Genomic DNA, 14,337 nt, shown 5'->3' with positions numbered 1-14,337 from the left:
CAGTGGCTACTGCTGACCAAGGCAGTTCAGGAATCTGGCTTAGCTGAAGTGGCTCTTTTCGCAAACGTGGTTCAGTACTGTTGTACACTGAACAAGAAGAAAGCACTTTATCAATGTCCTTTAATAGAGATGGCCAAATTACTAGTCCTCTTGCTCTTTTGTTATAATCGGAACCTGGGTGGTGACGATGCAAAACCTGAATGTATTCATATTGTAAGGAAGTAGGAACAATAACTTTTGGACCTTTGAAAATGATGCCATCTTCCATCAGCATCTCATCTCTGTATGGAAAGTAAGGTTGTACTTCTGGCAGTACACAGGATTGCTTTGATGGCCATCCTACATTGATGAAGTGGTTGAGCTTTTGCAATATTGGATCAGTCTTTGTATGATCTCTCAGCTCATCAAGTGTTGTGTTAGAAAAATTAAGCACTTCCATGACATCAAAGTCAGAATTCTCTGCATCAAGCTTTTCCGTGGTACTTCTGGGTGATCTGGATAAGATATCAGCCAGATAAAGAAGTTTGCCTTTTGTACAGACCATTTTGAAATTATACTTCTGCAATTTGAGCATCATTCTTTGTAGTCTTGCTGGAGTTGAATGCATAGGCTTCTTTAATATAGTAACTAGAGGTTGATTGTCAGTTTCTATCTGGATAGCTCGGCCATAAATATAATCATGAATTTTGAACATGTGAACACAATTGCCAAAAGTTCCTTCTCAATTTGAGCATAGTGCATTTCAGTTTGGGTAAGAGGTCTAGATGCACAGGTAACAGGTCTGCCCTCTTGAAAAACAACTGCACCAAGACTGAACTTTGAAGCATCACAGGAAAGAACTGCTGGTGTGTGGACATCGTAGTAGGTTAATGTAGACGGGTTGGCAACTTGCTGTTTGAGGTTATCAAATGCTCTCTTGTGTTATTCTAACCATGACCAGGAAACATTTGTGTGTGTCAGCTATCATAAAGGCACTGATAACTCATTAAAGTCAGGGATAAATTTGCCCAAATAGTTAACCATACAAAGGTTTCCTCTCACATCCCAAAGACATGCTATAGGTGGATTGGACACTCTAAATTGGTCCTAGGCATGAGTGAGTGTATCTTCCATGGAAGGTTGGCTGCTGGGATGGCAACTTGACATCGTAAAACTCTACTGCCAATCATGAGCAGACAGGTGATCCGCTGTGGCAACCCCTAACTGGGAAAAGCCGAAAGAAGAAGTTAACCATACCAAGAAAACACTGTAGGGCTTAGACACTGTGGAGCTGACATCTCGAAAATGGCTGCTTGTTTAGAAGGGTATGGTCATAAGCATGTACTGGTAGAATAAATTACCTACATAAGTAACTTCTGGTAGTCTAGATTTGCATTTCAGAGGCTTGAGTTTTAAATTCACTTCATGGTCTCTGTCCAGAACTTTCCTGAGGTTTCTATCATGCTCTGCGTCACCACTGCCTACAACCAGTAAATCATCAACTATTATAGCACATGGGTAGCCTGAAAAAAAATTGCTCCATTGCATGCTGAAAGACTTTACTGGCAGAATTTATTCAAGAAAGGCATCCAGAGGAATCTGTACCAACCAAATGGGGTACTGAATGTATTCAGTAGTGAAGATTTGTGATCAAGCATTGCCTGCCAGAATTAACTCTTTGCAACTAAGACAAAAAAAAACAGTGGCATTTGGCATGAGGTGGCAATCTCCTTGACTGTACGCACAGGACGATGAGGTCTTTTTAACGCCTTGTTCAAGTCTCTTGGGTCAGTACATATGCTGATTTCCTCTGAATGTTTCTTATGAGCGGCTACCATGGAAGATACCCACTCAGTTGGTTCTGTGACTGGACAAATCACATCTTGCTGCACCATTTTGTCTAAATGGACCTTGACTTTGTCCTGTATAGCTATTGGAACTCTCCTTGCTGGTCTGACCACTGGACTGACCTCTGGGTCTACTTTCATGGAGTACACAACTGGACATTTGCCTAGCTTGTCGTCGAAAACATCAGCATACTCTGAGAAAATAGTATCACTGAAGCTGGAAGTGGGACATGTGCTTACATGACGGACTTCTTTGGTAAAAGAAAGCAGTTTCATTCTCAAACTGTCTCTGAGACCTAATAATGACTGCACAGGTCATTGCAAGCTGTAACTGTTCCCAGCCAAATAGCATGAAAGCACTACTGAGCCTTCGGTTTGAATCTCTTCACCTCCATAAGCAACAAGCTTCACACAATTGGCCAAATTAAGTTGTTCACCAGCCCTCACTTTAGCAAATGTTTCTACTGACATTACATTACACTTCAAACCAGTGTCCACTTTGAGCTCTGTGGACTTGCCATTGATCAGAACAGTACAAAATACTTCATTCTTTGCCAACAAATCTACTGCATTAACCTTCTCACTGACCACTGATACACCAACTACACAGAAAGTAGGGTTTCAGCTTTCTGCATGATTAATTTGCTTTTTTTGAGTGACCTTTCTTAATAACCGAATGAGGCTTGCTTGATTTACAAAACTTTTGAAAGTGATTCAATTTTTTACGTCTGTGGCACTGTTGACCAAATACTAAGCACTTCTCTGTTTTAGACTCATGACTGGCACCACAGTTATGACAGTTAACAATAAGACTTGACTTGGGTTTTGCTGACTCACCCTTATACTGCATTGAGGATGCCCTTTTTACCGAGCTAGTTTTGTAACATGCTAGAAAACTACAGGGTTTCCCAGACAGACCCACAGGGGTTGCAGCTGCCATGTGTTTAGGCCTGTTTCTGCTTGCCATGTGCTGCATGCTGTCTGCATTTTCTCTAGAGGCTGCTACCATGCCCTTATCACTTGCAAGCATACCTGTGTGCCTTTCTGTGAGCGCATGCTATTTGACAAATATCTATGGCTTTGCTTAACGTTAAATCACTGTCACAAGGGAAAGTCTTTCTCACTGCAGCACTATTAGCACCACACACAATCCTGTCCTTTATTAACCCATCCTTCATATCACCAAATTTGCACATTTTGGGCTTACTTCTCAGTGATATAAGCTGCAAAAGTTTCATCTGGCTTTTGGTCTCTTGTATAAAATAAGTGCCTCTCTAATATAATATTTGTCTGGGGGTTGCACATTTCTCCAAATTTACAATTTAAGCACTCAGGGTCCTCTCTTGATTCAGTTAGCACCACAATATGGCAGTTTCCCCCTCTCCTGCATATACTGCTGGTGCATACATAAATAAACACTCTCTTTCAATAGCCTCTGACCCAGCTAAGTCAAGCAAAATGAAAGCCCTTGTACGTGCATCTTTGTCAGAAAAAGCTGCTTGTATAAAAATATCATATTCCTTTGTGAAACCACTCCTTATCAGTGTAAGAAATATTTCAAAATGACAGTACTTTGTGAATAAACTGAATACAGCAGAAAAAGTTCAGAGTAAGAAACATTTAGAGATGAATGCTCTTTGCAAATAAACTGCACAGCATAAAAACTCTTCAAAATGGCTGTACTTTGGCAAAATAAGTCTGTACAGTGTAAGAAACACTTTGAAATGGTGGCACTCTGCGAATAAATGTACACAGCACAAGAAACTTTGAAATGGCTGTACTTTGACTGCACTTTGCAATACAAATGTACTTCGCACCCAGCACACTCTTTGAAATAACTGCACCGTAACAAAGCACACACACTGCAAACCCTGCACACTCTGAGATACTTCAAAAAACTCTAGTTTTTGAATGGCTTTGGCCAATGCAAAATAGTAGTTTGTACCCAAACACGCTTTTACTAAAAACATGCAGTCACCTTGCTCTTTAAGCTTGATTTGCCCTTTTATTGTACTCGGTTTGCCCATTTAACCTCTTATCATGCTCATTATACTTTTTTGTGCCCGTTTTACTTTAAACATGCTTGTTATGTAAACCAAAGGTAATTCTAAGCCCCATGTGAACATCTATGCTAGTTTTATCAATCATCATATTTCCGAACATTTCATTCAATTAATAATGCATTTTGTGCCTTTTGTTTGATTAATACTAAGTTTTGTGATACTCATTTGATTAAGAATGCATTTTGTGCCTTACAAATGCTCAATTTTCTTTGCCAGATAAATCATTAATTACCTTAAATTTGTTTCAGGCCTTTTTTTTGTTTGTTTGAGCTCCATTTCACTCAACTAGCTTAATCTGACTTCATCTTCAACTCCACACCTCATGGCTTGAAGAAGTTGCTGCCTTAATCCCAGTTCTGACACCATGCCACTCATCTGGTCAGGATTAAACAGACAAACTGTTGTGGGTTTTATTATACAAACACATCAGGAATGAGGCTTTGTAACAAACTTATAAACAGACTGACTACCACACTCATACATGTTAACACTCTGGCTGTTCTCTCAAAGTGGCACTGCTGCCTGCACGTGCTCACTATTTATATGCATGTGCTTACATCTGGAAATGCTTCTTAAAGGAATATACACATGCTCTGTTCTACATAGACCATTAGTGATGGGTCTTTTGGAGGAAGGAGAGGCACCCACCATAATTTTCTGGTTTCTATTTGTGAGTCAGTTCGCTATCAAATTAGTTATGTAGGCATTTACATCTAGCTGAGGGAGTTCATCAATTATACCTTAGTGTGGAATAGTGATAAATGTCTTTGTGAGGTCTTGATACAAGGTGTGTACCAATATTTACTCATCCGCTACAGTTATTTTCTCAAAGAAGATGACCAAAATTAGTAGGAAGGATCTGCTCTTGACAAAAAAAGAAATGGCTTGTGTCCATACCACTCAACTGTACAGATTTTTGCAAAATGTCCAGTTTTTGCAACATATTTTTGGTGCGTTTTTCATAAATTTGTGGTTTTCTGGCAAAGTAAAGGCAAGTCATTAAAGAATGAAGTTAGAAAACAATGACAGATACTTAATTTTAGACATCCTACCCTTCAGAAAATGCATGTTAATGCAAAACCTGTCATTCTATCAACTTTCTAAGTTTGTAAGAGCAATATTTTAAAATCGTCCTTATTTTTGGGCCTTTGTCCTACTTTTATTTATGGCTTTGTCCAGATTTCTTTTTCCTCTAAGAGGTTGAGAGGTATGCGTTGGGTCAAGAGTTTAGGTTGCCTGCACCCTTGTTTATTAATTCAATAATGATCCTTTCCATAGCCTTACAGATGTGTCTAGTCAAGCTTACTAATCTATAATTACCCAGATCCACTGACACCCCACCTTTGTGCAGGGGATGTCTCTTGCACCCCTCCACTCACCTGGCACAAACCCTGTTTAGATGCTGAGATTAAACAGCCTCTGTAGAGGGTTTGACAGGTCTTAGTTCAGGCTGACCAGTGGGCAAACTGGTAAGTTATGCAGCCCAACGGAAGTAGAGTTTTTGGCCTCTGATATTGCTTTGAGGACTTGTTCCTGGGAAATTTTGGGGGCTGAGTGTGGATACCATTACGTGATCTGGGAAAATGGAAGAGGGATGAGGATGAATATTCCTTTACATTTATCTGGTAGTACACTGTCCATGTCCTCTGGGTCACATTATGTGATGCTAATCACTACTGTCAACTGTCCATGTCCTCTGGGTCACACTATATGATGCTGATCACTACTGTCGACTGTCCATGTCCTCTGCGTCACACTATGTGATGCTAATCATTACTGTTGACTATCCATGTCCCGTGCGTCATATTATGTGATGCTGATCACTACTGTCGACTGTCCATGTCCTCTGGGTCACACTATGTGATGCTGATCACTACTGTCGACTGTCCATGTCCTCTGGGTCACACTATGTGATGATAACTACTGTTGACTGTCCATGTCCTCTGCGGCACACTATGTGATGTTGATCACTACTGTCGACTGTCCATATCCTCTGGGTCACACTATGTGATGCTAATCACTACTGTCGACTGTCCATGTCCTCTGGGTCACACTATGTGACACTGATCACTACTGTTAACTGTCCATGTTCTCAGGGTCACAGTATGTGATGCTGATCGCTATTGTCGACTGTCCATGTCCTCTGGGTCGCGCTATGTGATGCTGATCACTACTGTCAACTGTCCATGTCCTCTGGGCCACACTATGTGATACTGATCACTACTGTTGACTGTCCATGTCGTCTGGGTCACACTATGTGATGCTGATCACTATTGTCGACTGTCCATGTCCTCTGGGTCACACTATGTCATGCTGATCACTAGTGTCGACTGTCCATGTTCTCAGGGTCACACTATGTGATGCTGATTGCTATTGTCAACTGTCCATGTCCTCTGGGTCACACTATGTGATACTGATCACTAGTGTTGACTGTCCATGTCGTCTGGGTCACACTATGTGATGCTGATCACTACTGTTGACTGTCCATGTCATCTGGGTCACACTATGTGATGCTGATCACTAGTGTCGACTGTCCATGTTCTCAGGGTCACACTATGTGATGCTGATCACTATTGTCGACTGTCCATGTCCTCTGGGTCACACTTTGTGATGCTGATCACTAGTGTCGACTGCCCATGTCCTCTGGGTCACACTATGTCATGCTGATCACTAGTGTCGACTGCCCATGTCCTCTGGGTCACACTATGTCATGCTGATCACTACTGTCTACTGTCCATGTCCTCTGGGTCACACTATGTCATGCTGATCACTATTAGCTCTGCACAGTTATGAGCATTACTTCTGAAGTTTCTAACATACTTAAAAAAGGCTTTATGATTATCTTTTGCCTGGTTGGCCACTTTTCCCTTGTATCTGGCTTTGGGTGATTTGATCAGGGACCAGAGTTCCTTGTTAAGTTTAGTAAGAATGTTCTGGCATTTGGAAAGTTACATTTATTTTTACAAGCTTTTTCCTTTTATTGCAAAGCCTGTCTACATTTGTGTCCCACCATAATGGCTTACTTTTAAAGTTGGCATTGTACTTGCTTCAGAAAGTGACAGATGTACATTTGCAGCAATCTATATGTGCACATAATTTGGCAGTGAACGATTCTGCATTCCTGGAGGGGTCAGAGTGTAATGGAATGCTGAATTTAAAGCAAAGTCATCACTCAATTTTAGTAGATTCATTTTAGCATAGCCTCTATAAACCATATTATTGGAGGATGGTTCCAGCTTCAGTCATGGTGAATGTGACTGATTTATGGTTCAATTTGAGAAGGCAGGTGGTTACAACTGGTATAAAATACAGAAACAAATATAAAATCCCTTGTGAACAAGGAGCAAAAAATCCAGGCTGATTGTTTTCCTGTTTTGTGAGCCTGCCACCTATTCCATTATGGCTGAGGATGCTATACAAATTGAACTGAACTTTAATCCTGAAACTCAAGGCATGTCACAAGGTAGTGTTGATACATTTATTTCTAAAATTAGAGATGTGAACAACCCTTTGATGAATGCTGATCTCGAATGTGCTGAAGAAGCAGATACTACTATTGACTTTCTATCATTAAGGACTGACTTACTTGATTTGGAGAGGTTACTCTCCAAATTAGCAAGAACATAGTACGAAAAGTTTCACCTAGAAGTATGTATAGAACAGAAACTTGTGCCCAGAGGGCTAAGAATACTGAAGATGCCAGCTGAAATTGACTGTGATACGCTTCTTCTAACTGAATGGCAAAAGCTTAATATTGCCACCAGTTTCAGTTATATTAAATTGTTGATTACAGCTGCTGCAAGACGTGAGAATAAACTGTTGGAAGATATCAAAAATAAGTACTTATACCTTGACACTACATATAGTGGTGATTTGTTTTTTAAATGTTTGCAAGATACCTTAAATAATGTGGACTCATATAAGCGTAAATTACTTCAAATCAAGTTGAAAAAGTTGCAGAGAGATCGTTTAGACTTCTCATTGGGCCACATATTCATGTGGCCACGAGAACCAATAGCTATGGAGCAAACGCCAGTCTCAGTCCAGAGAATACCGGAAGTGAGTTCGTATGCGCAGATGGCTACCAGCGCTCGTCGCAATAAGACTGTTGTTGATACTCTTTTGGATCAGACAGATACAGCATGCTTTGTTTCTGAAGAAGGAACCTCTGCATCGACTGCTTCTACCAATCTGAATGTACCTACGCAAGGAGCTAGGAGAAAAGTGACAGTAACTGCACAAGTCCATAGAAGTGATGACAGCATTAAATCTACCAATTCTAATGAACTTGTCAATACTCGTTTACACTCTAACGAGTATGCATTAAATTTTCCTTTACCAATACGGGACAACTCTGTGGGAAGAGTAGATGGTCAGAGGAAACAAAACCAAATACGTGGAAGGAGCAATACAAGGAACAAGAGGAAGCACGAAGAAGAAACCAGCAATGTCTACACTATAAAGAAGGCTTTTCAGAAAGTAAGACATTAGTTGTTAATTTATCGAAGCGTTTGCTTACTGACACTGAACTGAATGTTTTAACTAAAGGTTTGTCATTTATACCTACTTCAGATATGACTATAACTGATGCTATATTTGATTTGAAGTGTTTTATTTGGAACTTAAATCTGAAGTTAATGTTTTTAAATACACATGACAAGCATGATTTTGTTTTTAGGAGACCGAGCACTTTCATACCCAAAATGAACTCTATAGTTAGTGCCTTTGAGCAATTATGTATTAATGATTTTTATGATGTTTTTGATAACAATATTAACTATAATAAGAAATATAATTTTAGCAAAAATGAAATGCATACTTTAAATGAATTAGAGAATGATTCCAGCCTGGTAATTAGACCGGCTGATAAAGGTGGACAGATTGTTGTTTTAGATAAAACAGATTATGACTTATTAATGTATGATATGCTTAATAACGTTAGTTTTTATCAACCTATTACTAAGCTAATTGCAGATCAAATGATCCAACATATAAATACTGAAATTAAGAGAATGCAGTTTGAGTGCCTTATTACTGATGAATTGTTTCAGTACTTCTTAGTTTGTAAACCTGTAATACCTATTATACAAGGCCTCCCTAAGTTACACAAGGATAGTGTTAGACCACCCGTGAGGCCTATAGTGTCAGGCAGGGGATGGTCTACTGAAGCTATTTCTATTTATGTGGAGAAGAGACTGAGACCTGTATTAGATTCCATGTGTCATGATTTAAAAGATACTGAGCACTTTTTACACAATTTATATGAGTTTACTAATGATGGGTATGTAGAAGGTGAGGTTATTTTGGTTACTTTAGATGTTGTTTCTCTTTTTACTGTCATACCCAATGACACTGGTATAGATTTTATGAAGAAGTTATTATTGAAAGTAGGTATGCTTAATGCTAGTGAGATTGTAGTTATACAGAAACTGACAGCATTAGTGCTTTATAATAATATATTTATTTTTAATGAACAGATTTATTGGCAAAGAAACGGGGTTGCCATGGGCAGCTCTTGCTCAAATAGTTATGCTAATGCAGTCATGGCGACCTGGGAGATTGATAATATATTTAATAGTATATATGCACCTTATATAGCTTTTTTCAGAAGATTTGTTGATGATTGTTTTTTCTTGTGGAAAGGTAACCTTGATGGGTTGAAACTTTTTGTAGAATATTTAAACAATAGCACAGATTTTCTGAAATTTACTTTCAATTATTCTTATACAGGAATCAGTTTTCTAGATGTATATATAGATATAGATGCAACAGGAAAAGTAAGCACTAAGATGTACAGGAAGGAATGTAGGGTGAATAATTTGCTTGATCGACAAAGCATGCATCCTAATTTTGTTTTTGACAACGTAGCCCGCAATCAATTTTTTAGGGCATCCAGGCTAAGTGTTGATCCAGTTGAATATGATCACATGTTGCTTAATACCAGTAATGAGTTGAAACAACGTGGTTACCACATTAATTGCATTAGTAAGAATGAGAAGATGGTGAGACAAATGAGATCTAGCAAAGCAAAACCATACTTTTCAAGTAATACTTCCAGGCATATTACAAACAATGAACCAAAACTTAATGTTTGTATTACTTATGCTAGGAATGTCAAGCAATATACTGATATTATTAATAAGTATTGGCCAATTTTAACCACCGAACCCACAATATCCTCTCTTATTAGTACCACACCACAGTATACTTTTAAAAATAAGAAGAATTTGTATAGGAGGCTATGTTGTGTGAAAAATGAAAAACCACCTATGGTGTTTAAAGGAACACGACCCTGTGGTCATTGTCCACAGTGCTCCTCTATAGATATGAGTCTATTGTTTCATCACCCTGATACTAGAAAAAGCACTGATTTTAGGGTAGGTGCTACATGTGACAGTTCACATGTGGTTTATTTAGCAGAATGTCAGTTATGCCACTGTTTTTATATAGGCAAAACTGATAGAACCCTTAGAGAAAGAATCAGGGAGCATCTGTATCATGTTAGGAAGAAGTCAAAGACTAATGCTCTAGCTAAACATATTAGTGCCATGGGAGATGACCATGTATTTAAGTTTAGAGTTTTATCTCTTATATATGAGAATGGCAGGGGTGGTGATGTAAGAGCTAGAAAGTACAGTTTTGTACCTACCATAAATGTAGATGTCCGAACTGGATAGCATCTGCAGTCATAACAAGTGGGTTGTCCTGTCGTCAGGCAGCCCTTCAGTCGGCCGGATTCCAAAGTCCGGGTCCGGCTTCGGCTGATGTCGCACTCCACCCGACGTCATCTCTGTTGGTCTTCGGGTATAAAGGCATCAGCCGACGCCATTTTCCTCAGTGTTTCTTGCCCCAGATGCCAGTAGCCCTCTTGCAGGCTAAAATTTGGATAGATTCCAATGTTTCCAAATAGATAGAGGTAAACACAACAATAAGCATGTATGTACATATACACAAACAAATACACCATAAAAGACTCCCCCCCAACAGGTAGCTATTAGAAGGGTAAACACCCTAGGAGTACCACAGAGGGGATGGAGGGAGGGTAATCCTGACTGCAGATGCTATCCAGTTCGGACATCTACATTTATGGTAGGTACAAAACTGTACTATGTCCTTCATGGATGCATCTGCAGTCATAACAAGTGGGTAGAATACCATAGCCAACTAGGGAGGAGGATAAAAGTAGATTATGGTGTGTTTAGGATCCCTTGCAGTACAGCAGTGGCAAACCCTGCTCGGGATCTGGAATATAGAGGCAAATTATAATGCTTGGCAAATGTATGCACGGAGGTCCAAGTAGCCGCCTCAATAATGTCTTTGGTTGCCACTCCTCGTAAGAAGGCTGTGGTAGTGGCTGTTGCCCTTGTAGAATGAGGTCTTATGTTCTGTGGAATTGGTTTTCCATGGAAGGAGTAACAGAATCGTATGCAATTTCCTATCCATTTGGAGATTGTCTGTTTGGAAATAGCTTTTCCTTCCCTTCCTGTTGCATAGGCTACAAAAGTTGGTCAGTCTTTCTGCTATTTTTGTTCTGTCCAAGTAGTAGCGTAGCTGTCTATGTACATCCAAGGTATGCAGTATTCTTTCCCTCTGTTTTGTGGGTTGGGAAAGAAGGTAGGTAGGTGGATTGCCTGGTTTAAAGACACTCTGGATACCACCTTAGGCATAAATGTAGGATTAGTCCTCATGGACACTCTATCTTGGTGGAAGATTAGGAAGGGTTGCACTGCCATTAAGGCCTGTAGTTCTGAAACCCTCCTTGCTGAAGTAATTGCCAGTAGGAAAGCAGTTTTCCATGACAGGTGTTGTAGGTCTGCTGTTGCTGCTGGTTCAAAGGGTGCTAGTGTCAACTTTTCTAGCACAAAGTTTAAATCCCAAGCTGGTAATGGTGGTTTTCTTGGAGGTTTTACATTCTTGATTCCTCTGAGGAATTGCCTGAGCAAAGAGTGCGAAAAACAGGTGTATCAAAGCTGTATTCTGCTGAAATAGCTGATGCATGTATCTTGATGGAGGAGTAGGACAGGCCTGAATGAAGAAGTTCGCCAGATACTCCAGAATGTTAGGCATATCTATGTTTGACACATCTTTTCCTCTTTCCGTACTCCAGATGACAAACCTTTTCCATTTTCCAGCATAGTTCCTTCTTGTTGAAGGTCTGCGTGCTTCAAGAATAATGTCTTTAACTCTTTGGGAAAGTTCTGGAATAGCTGCTGTTATGTGATGTTCCATGCAGTCAGTTGCAAGGTTTTTAGGTTTGGATGTATGATGCTGTAGTTGTTCTGCGTTAACATCAAAGGCATCAGAGGAATTGTCCACATATTGTTCCGAGACATGCTCCTCAGTAGTGGGTACCAGTGTTGTCTTGGCCAGTTTGGAGCTATCAGGATTATCCTTGGACGTTCTTCCTTGATTTTCAGTAGTACCTTGTGTATCAAAGGAAGAGGCGGGAATGCATATGCTGTTAGGCCTTTACAGTTGAAAGAGAGCGAATCCACTTTCCATGCTAATGGGTGGAATGTCCTTGTGCAGAATTTTTTGAGCTGGTGATTGAGGGGTGATGCGAATAGGTCTATCTGTGGCATTCCCCATTTCTTTGAGATGGTCTTGAAGATGTCCGGGTGAAGCTTCCATTCGTGGGCATCCAAAGTGGTTCTGCTTAATATGTCTGCTAGGGTATTGTCTTTCCCTGGTACAAATATTGCCTGTAACTGGATGTTGTAGCTGAGTGCCAGGGTCCACAGCTCCAAGGTCATTCTGCATAGGGGTATGAATGAGTGCCTCCCTGTTTGTTGATGTACCACATGACTGTGGTGTTGTCTGTCCTTATCATCAACTGGCCCTCTTTGAGAAATGGTTTGAACTTTTGGATTGCCAGTTTTACTGCCAGCATTTCTTTTAGGTTGATGTGCAGTTGAAGTTGATCCTGTGTCCACAATCCTTGCACGCATTTGTCCAGCATGTGGGCCCCCATCCTAGGTCTGAAGCGTCTGTTGTGATGGTCTGGCTTGCTTGACATCTGCGAAAGGGTAGGCCTGGGTTTGACTGGCATGCCTGAGCCCACCATAGGAACTCCTGTTTTAAGCATGGAATTAGTGGGATTTCTGTTTCTAGACTGTGTCTGTGTTGGGACCATAAATTCTTTAGGTACCACTGTAGTTTTCTCATATGTAGTCTGGCAAATGGAACCAAGATTATGCATGATGCCATGAAGCCCAAGGCCTGCAGTACTTTTCTTGCTGTTAACTTGTTCAGTTTTGTTAGTGCCAAGAAGTATAGAGGGAGTTCTTTTGTTTTTCTGTAGTCAGGAATGCCATTTGTTTTACTGTGTCCAATTCCGCCCAAGAATGTCCTTGTTTGGGATGGTATCAGCCTTGACTTTTGTAAATTGACTGTGTATCCCAGTGCTTGTAGCAAGTAAATGACCCTTTGTAAATCTGTTGTCAGCTTGCTTTTGTTGTCCCCTTGTAGCAGGCAGTCGTCCAGGTATGGGTAAATTTGAATTCCCTGAAGTCTGCAATGGGCGATTACTGATGCCAGGCATTTTGTGAATACTCTGGGCGCAGTAGATAAGCCAAAAGGCAATGCTGAGAATTGATAGTGCTCTGATCCTGCAAGAAATCTGAGGTATCTTCTGCAGATTGGTCGAATGGGGACGTGCAGGTATGCCTCCTTGAGATCTAGAGTTACCAGCCAAGACTCCTTGCCCAGCATGGGAAGAAGTTGCTGTAAGGTCAGCATTTTGAATTTTGGGACAATGATGTATGTATTTAAGGTGGACAGGTCGAGAATTGGTCTCCAACTTTTTCCTTTCTTGGAACTAGGAATAGTCTGGAGTAGAACCCTTTCCTTGCTCTGCTGTTGGCACTCTTTCCACAGCTCTCATGTTTGCTAACTCCATTATCTGGCGTAGAGCCTCTGTTTTTGATTTGGAGGTAGATTTGGCATTCCTCTTTTGACTGGAAAAGTGTGGAAGTGAAACCGGTAACCTTGATCTATGGTTTGTAAAATCCACTTGTCCTTTGTTATGTAGTGCCAGTTCTTTGAAAATAGGGTTAACTTTCCGCCTAGAGGAGCTGCTATTTGTTCCCTGGTAGGCGGATTTAGGTTAAGTCACTGTGGTTGTGTTGATGTAGTGGCAGTGGCTGTGTCTGTGCCTCTGTTGTTACCTTGCCACTGTCTTCCTCTGTAGGCACCTCCTCTGGATTGGTTTCTGCCTCTGGAACGTCTATTCCTGCCCCTTTGAAATTTTGTGGAGTCAGGAAAGGACCAATTTTGGCAGGCCAGTTCCTGCTAAACCTTGGGGTTGAACCTGCAAGAAATCTTTAACAGTTTGAACAGATTTTGCCTTTTCTTCCATTTTCTTCATAACCTGCTGGGCAGATGTACCAAACAAACTTGTCTTGTCCATAGGAGCATCTAGCAACTTAGCTTTAACATGATCCGGTAAA

Source organism: Protopterus annectens, chromosome 15.part0 (genome assembly GCF_019279795.1).
Source record: "Protopterus annectens isolate FY-2018-M chromosome 15.part0, PAN1.0, whole genome shotgun sequence".
Classification (NCBI taxonomy): domain Eukaryota; kingdom Metazoa; phylum Chordata; order Ceratodontiformes; family Protopteridae; genus Protopterus; species Protopterus annectens.
Note: the sequence above shows the minus strand (reverse complement) of the source record.